This window comes from Triticum aestivum, chromosome 6A (assembly GCF_018294505.1).
Source record: "Triticum aestivum cultivar Chinese Spring chromosome 6A, IWGSC CS RefSeq v2.1, whole genome shotgun sequence".
Taxonomy (NCBI): domain Eukaryota; kingdom Viridiplantae; phylum Streptophyta; class Magnoliopsida; order Poales; family Poaceae; genus Triticum; species Triticum aestivum.
Window position 1 is genome coordinate 410,841,827 of NC_057809.1, and position 13,224 is coordinate 410,855,050.

The window sequence follows — 13,224 nt, forward strand, 5'->3', positions numbered from 1 at the left end:
CACAAACCACACAAACTTGCTCCTTCTTGGGAAGGCCCTTTCATCGTCACCAAGGTTCTCCACAACGGGGCATACCGTCTTTACAACGTCGAGCATAATATCGACGAGCCCCGAGCTTGGAACGCGGAGCTACTCCGCCCGTTTTACACTTAAGTTTTATCACTCGGATGAGTTGCAATAAAGAACTTCTGTAATTCATGGGTTTAGAAATAATTGTGTCAGCACTTTTTATTTTTGTCCACATAAAAACTCCCCCTCAGTGGGTGGCTTAGCCGCGAATCCGTTTCGCCTAAGTTTATAAAAATCCTACCGAGTGGTAAGCCAGCCTTCCACTCGGGGGCTTAGCCGCGAATCCGTTTCGCCTAAGTTTATCAAAATCCTACCGAGTGGTAAGCCAGCCTTCCACTCGGAGGCTTAGCTGCAGCCTCGTGCTCGCCTAAGTTTATCAAAATCCTACCGAGTGGTAAGCCAGCCTTCCACTCGGAGGCTTAGCTGCAGCCTCGTGCTCGCCTAAGTTATAAAAATCCTACCGAGTGAAGAGCAATCCTCTCACTCGGGGGCTTAGCTGCAGTCCAAGCACTCGCCTAAGTTTATCAAAATCCTACCGAGTGGTAAGCCAGCCTTCCACTCGGAGGCTTAGCTGCAGCCTCGTGCTCGCCTAAGTTATAAAAATCCTACCGAGTGAAGAGCAATCCTCTCACTCGGGGGCTTAGCTGCAGTCCAAGCGCTCGCCTAAGTTACAAAAATCCTACCGAGTGAAGAGCGACCCTCTCACTCGGAGGCTTAGCTGCAGTCCAAGCGCTCGCCTAAGCACAGGCACCTTGCTTTGAACCTGCAAAGGACATTTTGAGCCGAAGGCAATCATATCCAAGCGTCAAATTCAAGTTTGAATCGATGTCTAAAGGAACCGAAAGTGCTCAGGCGTCAAGCCTGTTAAAGTTTGTCGGATACAATTCCACTCGGCATACCGAGGCAAATTTAAAAGACTCGAGCCAGAAGAGGTTTTTTACCCCTCCTGTGGAGGGCTGGAAGGTGCAACAAATTCATCAAGGTCAATTCCGTCGGCGATCCGAGTGGCAGCTGCAAAGAAAGTCTCCATAAAGGACCTGAAGTCGTGCTTCTTGGTATTGGCCACCCGAAGAGCCGCCAGCTTCTCCTCTCGTGCATCTTTGCAGTGGACTCGGGCCAGACACAGAGCGACATCTGCACCACACCGAGCCGAGGACTTCTTCCATTCCTGCACTCGACCAGGGATCGTGTTCAAGCGGGCCATTAGTGACTCAAGGTCATTCTGAAGTGTCTCCTCAGGCCAGAGCGTCGAGTCGATGCGAGATGTGGCGGCCTTCAGCCTTGCGAGATAATCCACGACAGCTGCAACGCGAGACTCCAGTTGGAAAATATCCATGGCAACCTCGTCATTCACCGGAGAAGTGACAGGGTCAAGGTTTGGCTCCAGTCGGCTGGTTTCTTCTTCAAAGTTTTGACAAAATTCTGCAAGGGTGATCACTAAGTCAAGGGGATAGTCGAATGGAAGAAGCCACAGTTGGAAATATTTGCCAAACATGGAGGTTTACCTTCGAGCATAAGAAACAGCTTCTTGGCAAAACCACTCAGGAAGGCCTCCAGTTCAGTCTTCTTCTCAGTCAATTTGCTGACTTGGTCGGTCAAGGCAGCTTTGTCAGTTCTCAGTCGACTGACTTCTTTGTTGGCAATCCCAAGAGCAGTTTTCAGGTTGGTATTGTCTTGTTCGAGCTTGGTGACTGAAACTAACTTCTCTTCAGCAAGCTTGATCTTCTCAGCTAGCTCAAGGTCTTTCTTCTGCTGGGCCTCCCTTACCTTACCTGCAAGACACAGCAAGATCAGATGTAGAAACAAGCAAGAGGAAAAGCAGTCATCAAGGTCTCACCAAACATACCTTCAGTCTCCTCCTTTGCCTTTGTCAGCTTCTCCTGAACCAGCTTCAAGCTCAGCTCGACTTGAGTATGCTTCTGTTCCAGTTCTGAGTAGCGAGTCACAAGATCACAAGAGTTCTGCGAAGAACTAATCGACTAAATGTCAAAAATAATTCACTTCCGAGTGAAAAGGAAAAAACACACGTTTCTAAGACTACAGCCGAACACAAGCATTCGACCGTAGTCTCGGGGACTACACCCAGTGGGTGCACTCAGCGTGCCCCCACTAATCCTGTTGAAGACAAAGTCGACCAGTCGACCTCAAAAAAAAAAAACACAGTGTGCGAGACGCATTCTCTAAGACTGTGATCAACTGCAAGCAGTCGACCACAGTCTCGGGGACTACACCCAGTGGGTGCACTCAGCGTGCCCCCACCGGTTTGCGAAATCCAGTCGACCAGTCGACTGACAAAAAGATTGACATCATAAAGCCTAAGGCCGACTGCCAGCAGTCGACCTTAGCCTTGGGGACTACACCCAGCGGGTGCACTCAGCGTGCCCCCGCTGACACGGAGTTTATTCGACACACCCAGTGGGTGACTAATATAAATCCCGGAAAAGAAAAGTTTTTGGTAGCATATCCAACAGAGCAAGCAGCAGTCGACTGACCTGGACATTGCTTTGGAGGGCAGAGCTGGCGTCATAAGCTGCCTGGCTCGCATCCCGGATGGTCTTCAGCTGCTCCATCATGAGTCCCGCCTGGCGTATTGCCTCCTTCGCTGCGCCAGCTTGGTCCTCTGGGACGTGGTGAGTCGTGAAGAGGGAGGGCGGCTGAGCACTCGTCAGTGGACTCGCGAAGGACACCGTGTGTCGAGTGGTGTTCCCTTCCTCCACAGTCAGAGTCTCAGGCGCCATCGCATCCTGAGGCACCTTACTAGCGGGCGTTTTCCGACTCTTCCTGCGTGCCAGCAGTTCTTCATCCTCGTCGTCGTCAGGAAGATCGATAACAGTATGGGGCGGAACTGCGAAGAAGAATCAGGATCAGAAGTCGCGAGTTAATCGACTAAAAACGGTGTTAAGAATACAGTACCTGGGTTCGAAGTTGCCGCATCCTCCATCTCGTGGTCATCGGCCCGGGCCGAAGTCTCAGAGGTAGCAGCACTACAACTCCAAAGGATCAGTCGACTAACCTCAGCGTCGATCAAAGATAAAGTTCGCACAAGAATAAGAAAATATGAGCAACACAATTACCCTGAAATGGTGGGGATGGACACCTTCATCTTCGGCAGGAGCTTGGTCGGCTTCGATGAGGCCGCCCTGGGCTGCTTCGGCGCCTTTTCAGTCGGCACCGGAGAGGTGGTCCGGGGGCGCTTGGTCGACTGGGTGGCGGTCGCAACCCCCTTACCACGTTCGGTCGAAGGGTCGTGGACAAGCTTCGACCGCCTTTCTGAGCGCGGTGGAACGACATCCTCTTCCTCTTCTTCCTCGTCCTCGATGTCATCTTCATCACCTTCGTCATCATCATCGTCGTCATCATCCCCTGCAGCATCCGAGTCCCATTCCTCCTCTTCCTGGCTCTCGCCCCCGCTCGCCTCGCCCCCGCTCGCCTCGCCCCCGCTCGCCTCGCCTTCCTCAGTCGAAGCTTGTGCCCCATTGGGCATCGAGTACAGCTCGGTGAAGGCCTAGCAGTCTCCCAAACAAGGATCAATCGACCAGTCGACAGGGTTAGCAGAAATGAATACGACAAGGACACAATGGAAAGCAGAGCAAGTGTACCTTGTTTGGGATGCTGTTGTGGTCGAGTGGAGGAATCCTTCTGGCTCCGCGCGGGTTGTCCCTGTTTCCGGTAACGGCTGCCATCCATCTTTCCAGAGTGACATCGTCGACTTCTTCTGGATGGACTCTAGTCTCGTCTTCGGGCCCACAGTACAACCACATGCAGTGGCTCCTGAACTGGAGAGGCTAGATGCGACGCTTGAGGAAAACCTCCAGGAGGTCCATGCCTGTCACACCGTCCCGAACCAGCTGCACCACGCGCTCCATCAACACCTTCACGTCGGCTTTCTCCTCCGGAATCAGCTTCAGAGGGGAGGGCTTGTTCACTCGGTCCATGGTAAACGGAGGGAGTCCACTCGACTGCCCTGGCGTCGACTGGACCTGGCAGTAGAACCAAGTCGACTGCCAGCCTCTGACGGACTCGGGGAAGGACATGGGCGGGAAGGTGCTATTATTCCTCACCTGAATTCCCAGGCCCCCACACATTTGGACGACTCGGGTCTTCTCGTCACCTGGGCTCGCCTTCTTCATGGTCTGGGAGCGACACGTGAAGATACGTTTGAACAAGCCCCAGTGCGGTCGACAGCCCAAGAAACCCTCACACATGGACACGAATGCAGCGAGATAGGCAATGGAGTTTGGAGTAAAGTGATGGAGCTGCGCTCCAAAGAAATTCAAGAAACCACGGAAGAAAATGCTTGGTGGCAAGGAAAACCCCCGATCGACATGAGTGGCCAGAAGCACACACTCACCCTCTTCTGGCTGTGGCTGCCACTCCTTCCCCGGCAACCTCGCAGCTCCGTGAGGGATCAAGCCCTCGTTGGCCATGTCGAGGAGGTCCTTCTCCGTGATGGTCGACTGGATCCAGTCGCCTTGGACCCAGCCTTTCGGCAGGCGGGATCTGGACGAGGATCCTCTGCGGCTGGTGGATCTCCCCTTCGATGCCGACGCCTTCTTGGCACGCTCCAGCGCCGCCGTCTTCTCCTTGGCCATGGTCGCCGGTGAGATGCACGAAGGGAAGCGGTGCGGAGGCGAGAGCGGGCACGCTGAGCAGGGAGGAAGGGAGCAGAGGGAGAGAGGGAGAATGCTGAGGCGCAGCACAGAAATCCTCGCCGGGCACATTTATAAGGTCCCTTCCGAGTGGCTGACGTGTGGGCCCGGTCGATCTAATCATATCTGTGAGCAGTTATGAGGACTGGATACGTGGCGAAAAAGGCGGCGCGGAGATCGAGGCGTCTACGCCCCGTCCCATCCGAACGCCGCGGTCTGCCCCGCTTCGCGCGCGCCCCCAAATTTCGCACCCCGCAGAATCCGCGAACAACAAATCAGTCTGTCAGACGCGGTGATTCCGGCGATCCGTCGCTCGGGGATCGACGAAGCTCGAAAGATCACTCGACGCAAAAATAGAATGGATCGAGTCGACCGAAGACGAATTGCTCCCTGTCAACGAAGAGATTCTTTGATCCAGAACAGCGCACAACTAGAGCGCAAAGGTTAATCGGAAACGACATCAACTCCTTCTTCACTCAAAGCCTCAATCCATTCGGGGGCTAATGATGGGGTTATGTACCTAGGGTAGGGTCACGGACCTGTCCCAAGTAACTTACCCTAGGACATCCCTAGAAGAGGTCGCCTTCCAGTCGACCAACGAGGACTCACTCGACCAACGAGGACACACTCGACTGGCCTGAAGGACTCGACCACGAAGACTCACTCGACCACCAGGAGGTCAAGAGGCACTCTGCACCGCAACGGTCTGTAATTAAGTAGACTTTATGATAGTAAAGGCACTTTATGTGGGGCGTTACCAGTAACGCCCCAGACTTAACTCACCTTAAACCTTCTCCTACGTGGGCTGGCTGGGGTCCTGGCGCACTCTATATAAGCCACCCCCCTCCACAGGCAGAAGGGTTGGGCACCTTGTAATCCATACATTCATAATCCACTCGACCGCCTCTGGGCTCCGAGACGTAGGGCTGTTACTTCTTCCGAGAAGGGCCTGAACTCGTACATCCTTTGTGCTTACAACCTCTCCATAGCTAGGACCTTGCCTCTCTATACCTACCCCCACACTCTACTGTCAGGCTTAGAACCACGACAGTAGCGTAAGTATTTCCCTCAGTTTTTGAGAACCAAGGTATCAATCCAGTAGGAGGCTACGCTCGAGTCCCTCGTACCTACACAAAAACAATAGCTCAAAGCAACCAACGCGCTTAGGGGTTGTCAATCCCTTCATGGTCACTTACGAAAGTGAGATCTGATAGAGATGATAAATAATTTTTTTGGTATTTTTGGTATAGAGATGAAAAATAAATAAAGTAAAAGCAAAGCAATAGTAAAGTGATGGAGATTGATATGATGAGAAAGAGACCCGGGGGGCATAGGTTTCACTAGTGGCTTCTCTCAAGAGCTTAAGTATTCTACGGTGGGTGAACAAATTACTGTTGAGCAATTGACAGAATTGAGCATAGTTATGAGAATATCTAGGTATGATCATGTATATAGGCATCACGTCCGAGACAAGTAGACTGAAACGATTCTGCATCTACTACTATTACTCCACTCATCGAGATGCAGGCCTACGGCAATACTAAACCGCCCCAGACTCGACTTCGCCGCTACCTCGGCCGGCCCGGCATCACCTACCGTGCCGGATTGAGATGCCATCGCCGCCAGGTCAAGTCGACCCGGCCTCACCGCCGCCACTGCGGCCGTCCGAGTCGTCGTCGCCAGCGCTGCTTGCCACACACCTCGGCCTTAAACCGCCCTCACTTCCTGTTGCTCTGTGCGGTCACGCTAAACCGGCCACGGCCACGTTGCCAGCGCTGCCGACCTGCCACACACCTCCGCCTTAAACCGCCCTCACTTCCTGTTGCTCTGTGCGGTCACGCTGAACTGGCCACGGCCGCACTTCTCCGACCCGCTGATGCAGCGAACGCACCTCATCGACTGAGCCGCTGTGGCCCTCCACTGCTTCAATCACCGTGGCCTCGCCGGTTCGTCTCGCGCTTGCTCTACCTCTGCAGCCGAGACTCGGCCGCCTCCACTCGAGTCGCCGAGCCAACGCCTCCGGGGCTGGCCTCGCCTCCGCTGTCGCTTGCCGCTAAACCGCCCGTCCTCGCGCCTAAACCGCCGGCCTTTGCTTCCGTGGCCTCATCCGCCTCACCGCTGGAGTGAGCGCCGAGCCGTTCCACCACGAGCTGCGACCTCTGCAACCCGCCGGGCCTGTCTGAAACACACTTGTGAAGCTGAAATCGTGAAAAGTCACCGTTTGGGGACACAGCGACGGGTTGTTGGCGTTGTTAAGGAAAAGTTATGTGGTATCCCATATTTCAGGCCAAGAGGTATGGCATGTGATCTCTAACAGGAGTATGGATTATCCCTAAAATACTCACAGGCTTGGCATGGAAGATCAATTGCTTAGAGAGAATTTTATAGTGCGTATAATGAGGCATGCATCCAGTTATTAATGGAGAAAAATGGATTACGGGATGAAGTACCATGGTTGTTACCTGACAGTCATCATGGATATTGCATGGAAAAGTTAGAGGAGATGTATTTATCCACTATCAGCGTTCGGACAATATTCACAACTCCACGGTGCTCGCCTCGGTTCGCCACGCGCCGCCGCCTTGAGCCGCTGGTCCAAGTCACCATCGTGAGCCGCCATAAGCCGCCCCTGTGAGTACATCCGATCGTCCCGGATGGCAGGTGCACGATTGGATTGATGTATTAGTGCTTCTACAAGGTGAAGGGACTTTTCGTTGATACTAGGAAAAGTCAAACTTTGGAGAAGGACAAGGAGCTCCATCAGAAATTGCTAACGCTACATCTGCGTGCTCTAGAACAAATTACAACGGTTTAGCCTCTGGTGCTGAAGATTCTGAGAAAAGGTGTCAGATCGGTTCAGCTCCTAAAACGCTGTCAGTTATCAAGGTTATGTCTGCACCTAGTGTGATTTGTCCTTGCAAGAGCCACAATTGGCCATAAGCAAGACTTGCACGGGTTCAGGCTGTACAATCATCAGCCATAGGCGGATCAGTTTTCAAGGCAGGGCCCATGCACTTGTTGAAGGATTCAACCTAAGTGGATAGCAACGTCACGTGGACCAAGTACTAAATCAAGTTTGGAAGATCACGTGATCAAGTACTAGAATATAAAGGATAGCACATACTTCAACATCTGATATTTCAGTCTGTATACTCAGACATATACGAAGCAGTGCTACATCAGATCACAAGATACATCTGCGTTGGACTATGTCCAAAATCTTACTCCCTCCATTCCAAAATATAGTGCGCCCGCGCTTCCCGAGGTTCAACTTTGACCGTAAATTTAACCAACGAGACCAACTTCAGCGGGAGAAAAAATTATATAATTGAAAACTTCTTTCGAATACGAATTCACTGATATAATTTTTGCTCCCGCCGCAATCGGTCTTGATAGTTAAATTTACGGTCAAAGTTGAAGCACGTGCATAGAGGAAGCACTACATTGTGGAATGGAGGGAGTATTAAGTATCTGCATCCGATAAAAAAATCAGGAAAAATTATTGTTATATTGCGGGTATAAAGCACGCACTGGCAACATTCTACAATGGCGTTTTCCTCTGTGTCACATTACCTGATGAACAGACGGCCGGGTGAGGCATCCGCACCGGTTTACAATGCGGAAGACAACTAAGCCCGTCCACACCGGCCTATAATATCGCGGTTGACTCATCTGTCTGCTCCTACGGCGGATTCACCCATGATTGATTTCTGCTTCACCATGGTGATCATCAACTCTGTGGTGGACAATTACTGGCCTGGCATATCAGGTGAAATCCATCTAGTATATTTTTATATTATATATTGCTTTCTTTAAAAGAGCAATTACTCCATCTTGCAAAGTTATCTAATGCAGGACCCTAAACCGCCATATTGGTGCAAATTTAAAGGCCGTCAAAAAATTTCCGGCTTAAAAAGAAGGATTCTGGTTTGAAATCCGGTTCAAGGGAAAGCTATCTCCCACAAAGCTTTGAAGCTCTCAATATCCGGTTTAAGAATTTTCGGTTCAAAAAGAATAATCTCTCGCAAGTTCGAGTTTTTAGGAAAAATTAAAGGGACCAAATAGAGTCTGTTGCAAAAGCACGGCTCAAACATAGGTACCCCTTGAGCACAACTCACAATGTCATTTGGGGGCTTCCTATTCAAACATAGGTGTATTCACCAAAGAGAACATAGTATTACTACCCTCTTGATCCGGCTATCAAGCCAATATTATCATAAGAGCACAGCTCTGATTACTTTAGTAATCCGGCTATCAAGCCAATATTAGCATAAGGGGCCAAAGAGAGTCTGTTGCACTGCACAACTCAAACATGGGTATCCCTTGAGCACAGCTCACAATATCACTTGGGGCTATGTTCGAACCATAGTCACACCTCTTGATAGGCTTAAGGCCACCAAGGAAATCATTTGGGGGCTCTGGTCGTATCCGAACCATAGTCACACCTCTTGATAAGCATAAGGGCACCAAGGAAATCACTTGGGGGCTTGGTCGTATCTGAACCATAGCTACACCTCTTGATAGGCATAAGGTGTAACGCCCTCGAAGCGGCTATATCTCCCACATGTCGAAGCATGACTTAGAGGCATAACCACATTGAAAGCAATGTCGCAAGTGAGGTAATCTTCACAAACAACCCATGTAATACAATAAGGGAAAAGATACATAGTTGGCTTACAATCGCCACTTCACACAAATACATGAAATAAAGCATTACATCATCCAGATACAATCAAGGTCCGACTACGGAACCAAAATAAAAGAAGACTACCCCAAATGCTACACAGATCCCCGATCGACCCTAACTGGGCTCCACTACTGATCAACTAGAATGAAACAACACAAAGGACAAGATCTTCATCGAGCTCCTCCTTGAGCTTGGTTGCGTCACCTGCTTGGTAACATCGGCACCTGCAAACTGGTTTTTGAAGTATCTGTGAGTCACGGGGACTCAGCAATCTCACACCCTCGCGATCAACACTATTTAAGCTTATAGGTAGGGTAAAAGGTATGAGGTGTAGCTGCAACAAGCGACTAGCATATATGGTGGCTAACATATTCGCAAAGAGAGCGAGAAGAGAAGGCAAACGCACGGTCGAGAAACTATGATCAAGAAGTGATCCTAGAACAACCTACGTCAAACATTACTCCAACACCGTGTTCACTTCCCGGACTCCACCGAGAAGAGACCATCATGGTTACACACGCGGTTGGTGCATTTTAATTAAGGTCAACTTCAGGTTTTCTACAATCGGACATTAACAAATTCCTATCTGCCCATAACCGCGGGCATGGCTTTCGAAAGTTCAATCCCTGCAGGGGTGTCCCAACTTAGCCCATCACAAGCTCTCACGGTCAACGAAGGATATTCCTTCTCCCAAGACATTCCGATCAGACTCGGCATCCAGGTTACAAGACATCCTCGACAATGGTAAAACAAGTCCAGCAACACTGCTCGAATGTGCCGACAAATCCCGATAGGAGCTGCACATATCTTGTTCTCAGGGCACACTCAGATGAGACTAGCTACGAGTAAAACCAACCCTCAAGTTTCCCCGAGGTGGCCCCGTAGGCAGCTCAGTTTGGACCAACACTCAGAGGCGCACTGGCCCAGGGGGGTTAAAATAAAGATGACCCTTGGGCAGGCCTACCCAAGGGAAAGAAAAAGGCTAGGTGGCGAATGGTAAAACCAATGTTGGGCATTGCTGGAGGAGTTTTATTCAAGGCAAACTGTCAAGGGGTTCCCATTATAACCCAACCGCGTAAGGAACGCAAAATCCGGGAACATAACACCAATATGACGGAAACTAGGGCGGCAAGAGTGGAACAAAACACCAGGCATAAGTCTGAGCCTTCCATCCTTTACCAAGTATATAGATGCATTAATTAAATAAGAGGTATTGTGATATCCCAACAAAATGTCCATGTTCCAACATGGAACAAAACTCCAATCTTCACCTGCAACTAACAACGCTATAAGAGGGGCTGAGCAAAGCGGTAACATAGCCAAACAATGGTTTGCTAGGACAAGGTGTGTTAGAGGCTTGGTTTAACAATATGGGAGGCATGATAAGCAAGTGGTAGGTATCGCAGCATAGGCATAGCAAAATAGCGAGCAACTAGCAAGCAAAAATAGAAGTGATTTCGAGGGTATGGTCATCTTGCCTGAAATCCCGCAAGGAAGAAGAACGAGTCCATGAAGAAGACAAACGGACGTAGTCGAACGAATCCTCACAACTCCGGAACGAAACCGAAGCTAACGCGAGAAGCAACCCGGAAAGAAGCAAACAACAAAGTGAACAAACATCACATAAGCATGGCATGATGCACAACCAAGTATGATGCATGTCCGGTTTAAATATGCATGGCATGGCAAAGTGCACAAACAAAACTACAAGTTAAGTGGAGGCCAATATGCAATGAGTTGCATATTGATGAAACACCACATGACTTATTTAGTTCTCTCTGGTTTAGGTACTCAACAATATTAAATGTTGTTAGCATGGCAAGAGGTGAAGCATAATGAAACTATCTATATAGGCAAGTTTAAATGAGGCTGGAACAAAGTCCGGAAAATCCCCATATGCATTTAGCAATTTGGTGCAACAACAATTTTAAACATTTAAATGTTATTATCATGATGCGCATGACATGAGCATGTTTCATGCAATATTTATGAAAATGTTGGCATGATAAGATACGAGGCATTTGTCATCATGGCAGAAACGAAAGGGGGGCCACGGCAATGAATTCGAAAGTGATGCCACGGCAACATATCGGTTCCGGTAACCATAGAGATACCGGTGCAAAAGGAAGTGGCGGGAGCAAGCAAAAGAAGGTGGGGCGCTCCCGGATACCGGGTGTCCCATGTGTCGGCAGCATGGCAACCGAGGGTCGTGCAAGTAACAAATCGGCACGCTGCAAACACGGGGTTCATCTCGTATCACATAACATGCATTCGGTCCACGGACGGTCGTGACGATGGTTATACCTTCGAAGCATGTGTTTCGGGCGGAACGATTTCGTAGAGGGAAGTAAGCGTTTCTCGCGACGGTAGTTGAACTTGACATTCGCATTACATGGGTCTTCGGTGACGGTCATCGTACATGGTCTGGAGTGGTACTTGCATCTTCAGACTTGTCGGTCTCGATTTTTGCGGCGGTAGCGGTATACGTTTCGTTTTCAGAGAGGTACTTAATGAATCCAATGTCCTCGGGGCGATGGTAGTTGTACACGGTCCACGAGACGTTGATCGTTTGGGGTCCGACTTGCGGGTCTTGCCAACATGAGGGGTACTTGGCGTTTTTATGTAGACGAACTTGGCGCATCCGAAGGGTCATCAAGTACTGGTTTTTGGTGAAGTATGGGTCTTCAGTGTCGTGGTACTTGGCGTCCATGTAATCGATCTTGCCGGTCTTGATGGTCCAAAACGAAGCAACACAAGGACCTCGGTGGGCAGCAGCAAGGAGACGATGGCAGAGCAGCAGTTCTCGGTGGTCGGCGTCAACGGATCTCATGGAAGGGAGGTTGATGCCTCGGGAGCTCGCGGGATCGAAGGTCATCGGCACTGGAGTTGCCGCTGCTGTTCATCGCGAAGTAGGGCACAGACGCAGACGAGGGCTTGAGGCGGCCGGCTCCGGGATGCAGGGCATAGAGGGAGGAGTTGATCTGGCCGCTGGACAGCGTCTCCTGTGAGAACCGAGTCGAGGCAGGGGCATACCCAGGCGGCGGGGATGGACGGCGCCGGTGGAGATGCCTGGCAACAGGCCAGTGGTGGGGATGGACGGCGCCGGCGAGGTCCGGCGACCGAGCAACGAGGGCACGCTGGCGATGAAGCAGCTCGAGGAGATGGGCGCTGCAAGGGGGGCGGCGCAGAGGGACGGAGGAGAGGCTCGAGGTCGCGCGCGGGGTGCCCCTCCTGGAGGTCACTGACGGCGGTGGGTGGCGAAGAAAAGCCATGGCAGAGGTGCACAAGGCGTGTTCCTCTCTGTCGACCATCTTGACAGCGCACAGAGGGAGGAGAAGATTGAGACGAGGGAAAAGGGGTCGAGCTGAGGCCCCTGGCGGCGCTGAGGAAACGAGGGAAGGGAGAGGTATCGAGGGAGGGAAGATGGGATCGAGGGAGATGGCTTCGGGCGAGGGCACTCCTCCCTGGAGGCGTGAGCAAGGAGTCAAGGAGGAGGGGAACGAGAGAGATAAGCCTAGGGTTCGGGAGCCCGGCTGGGCCTAGAGGACTAGGGAGGCCGGTGGCTGGGCCTTGGGCCAATAAGGTGGGAAAGGAAAAAAACAAAAAAAAACCAGGAGGCCTACTGGGCTGTTGGGCTCCTCTCTCCTCTCTTATTTTTAATCCAGCAGAAAAATAAAAGCAAAGAAAGGAAGGAGAGAAAAGAAAAGGTTAGAGGAAGGACTTGGGCGCGCGGACTATATTCCCGGACTCGCAAAATGTGCTTCTTCCGAGAAATAGAAAAAGGCCAAAATTAAGCGATCTAAATTCAAATCCATTTGA

The 13,224-nt window shown here is 50.9% G+C and overlaps 1 long non-coding RNA gene across 1 annotated transcript; it reads right to left on the bottom strand.

Annotated features, from left to right (window-relative positions):
- Positions 1-1,785: 1,785 nt before the first annotated feature.
- On the bottom strand, positions 1,786-2,621 carry LOC123130677 (uncharacterized). Its single transcript, XR_006463971.1, has 3 exons — positions 2,562-2,621; positions 1,916-2,030; positions 1,786-1,841 (listed from the first exon to the last, which is right to left on the bottom strand). It is a non-coding gene; the product is annotated as an uncharacterized lncRNA (long non-coding RNA).
- Positions 2,622-13,224: the final 10,603 nt, after the last annotated feature.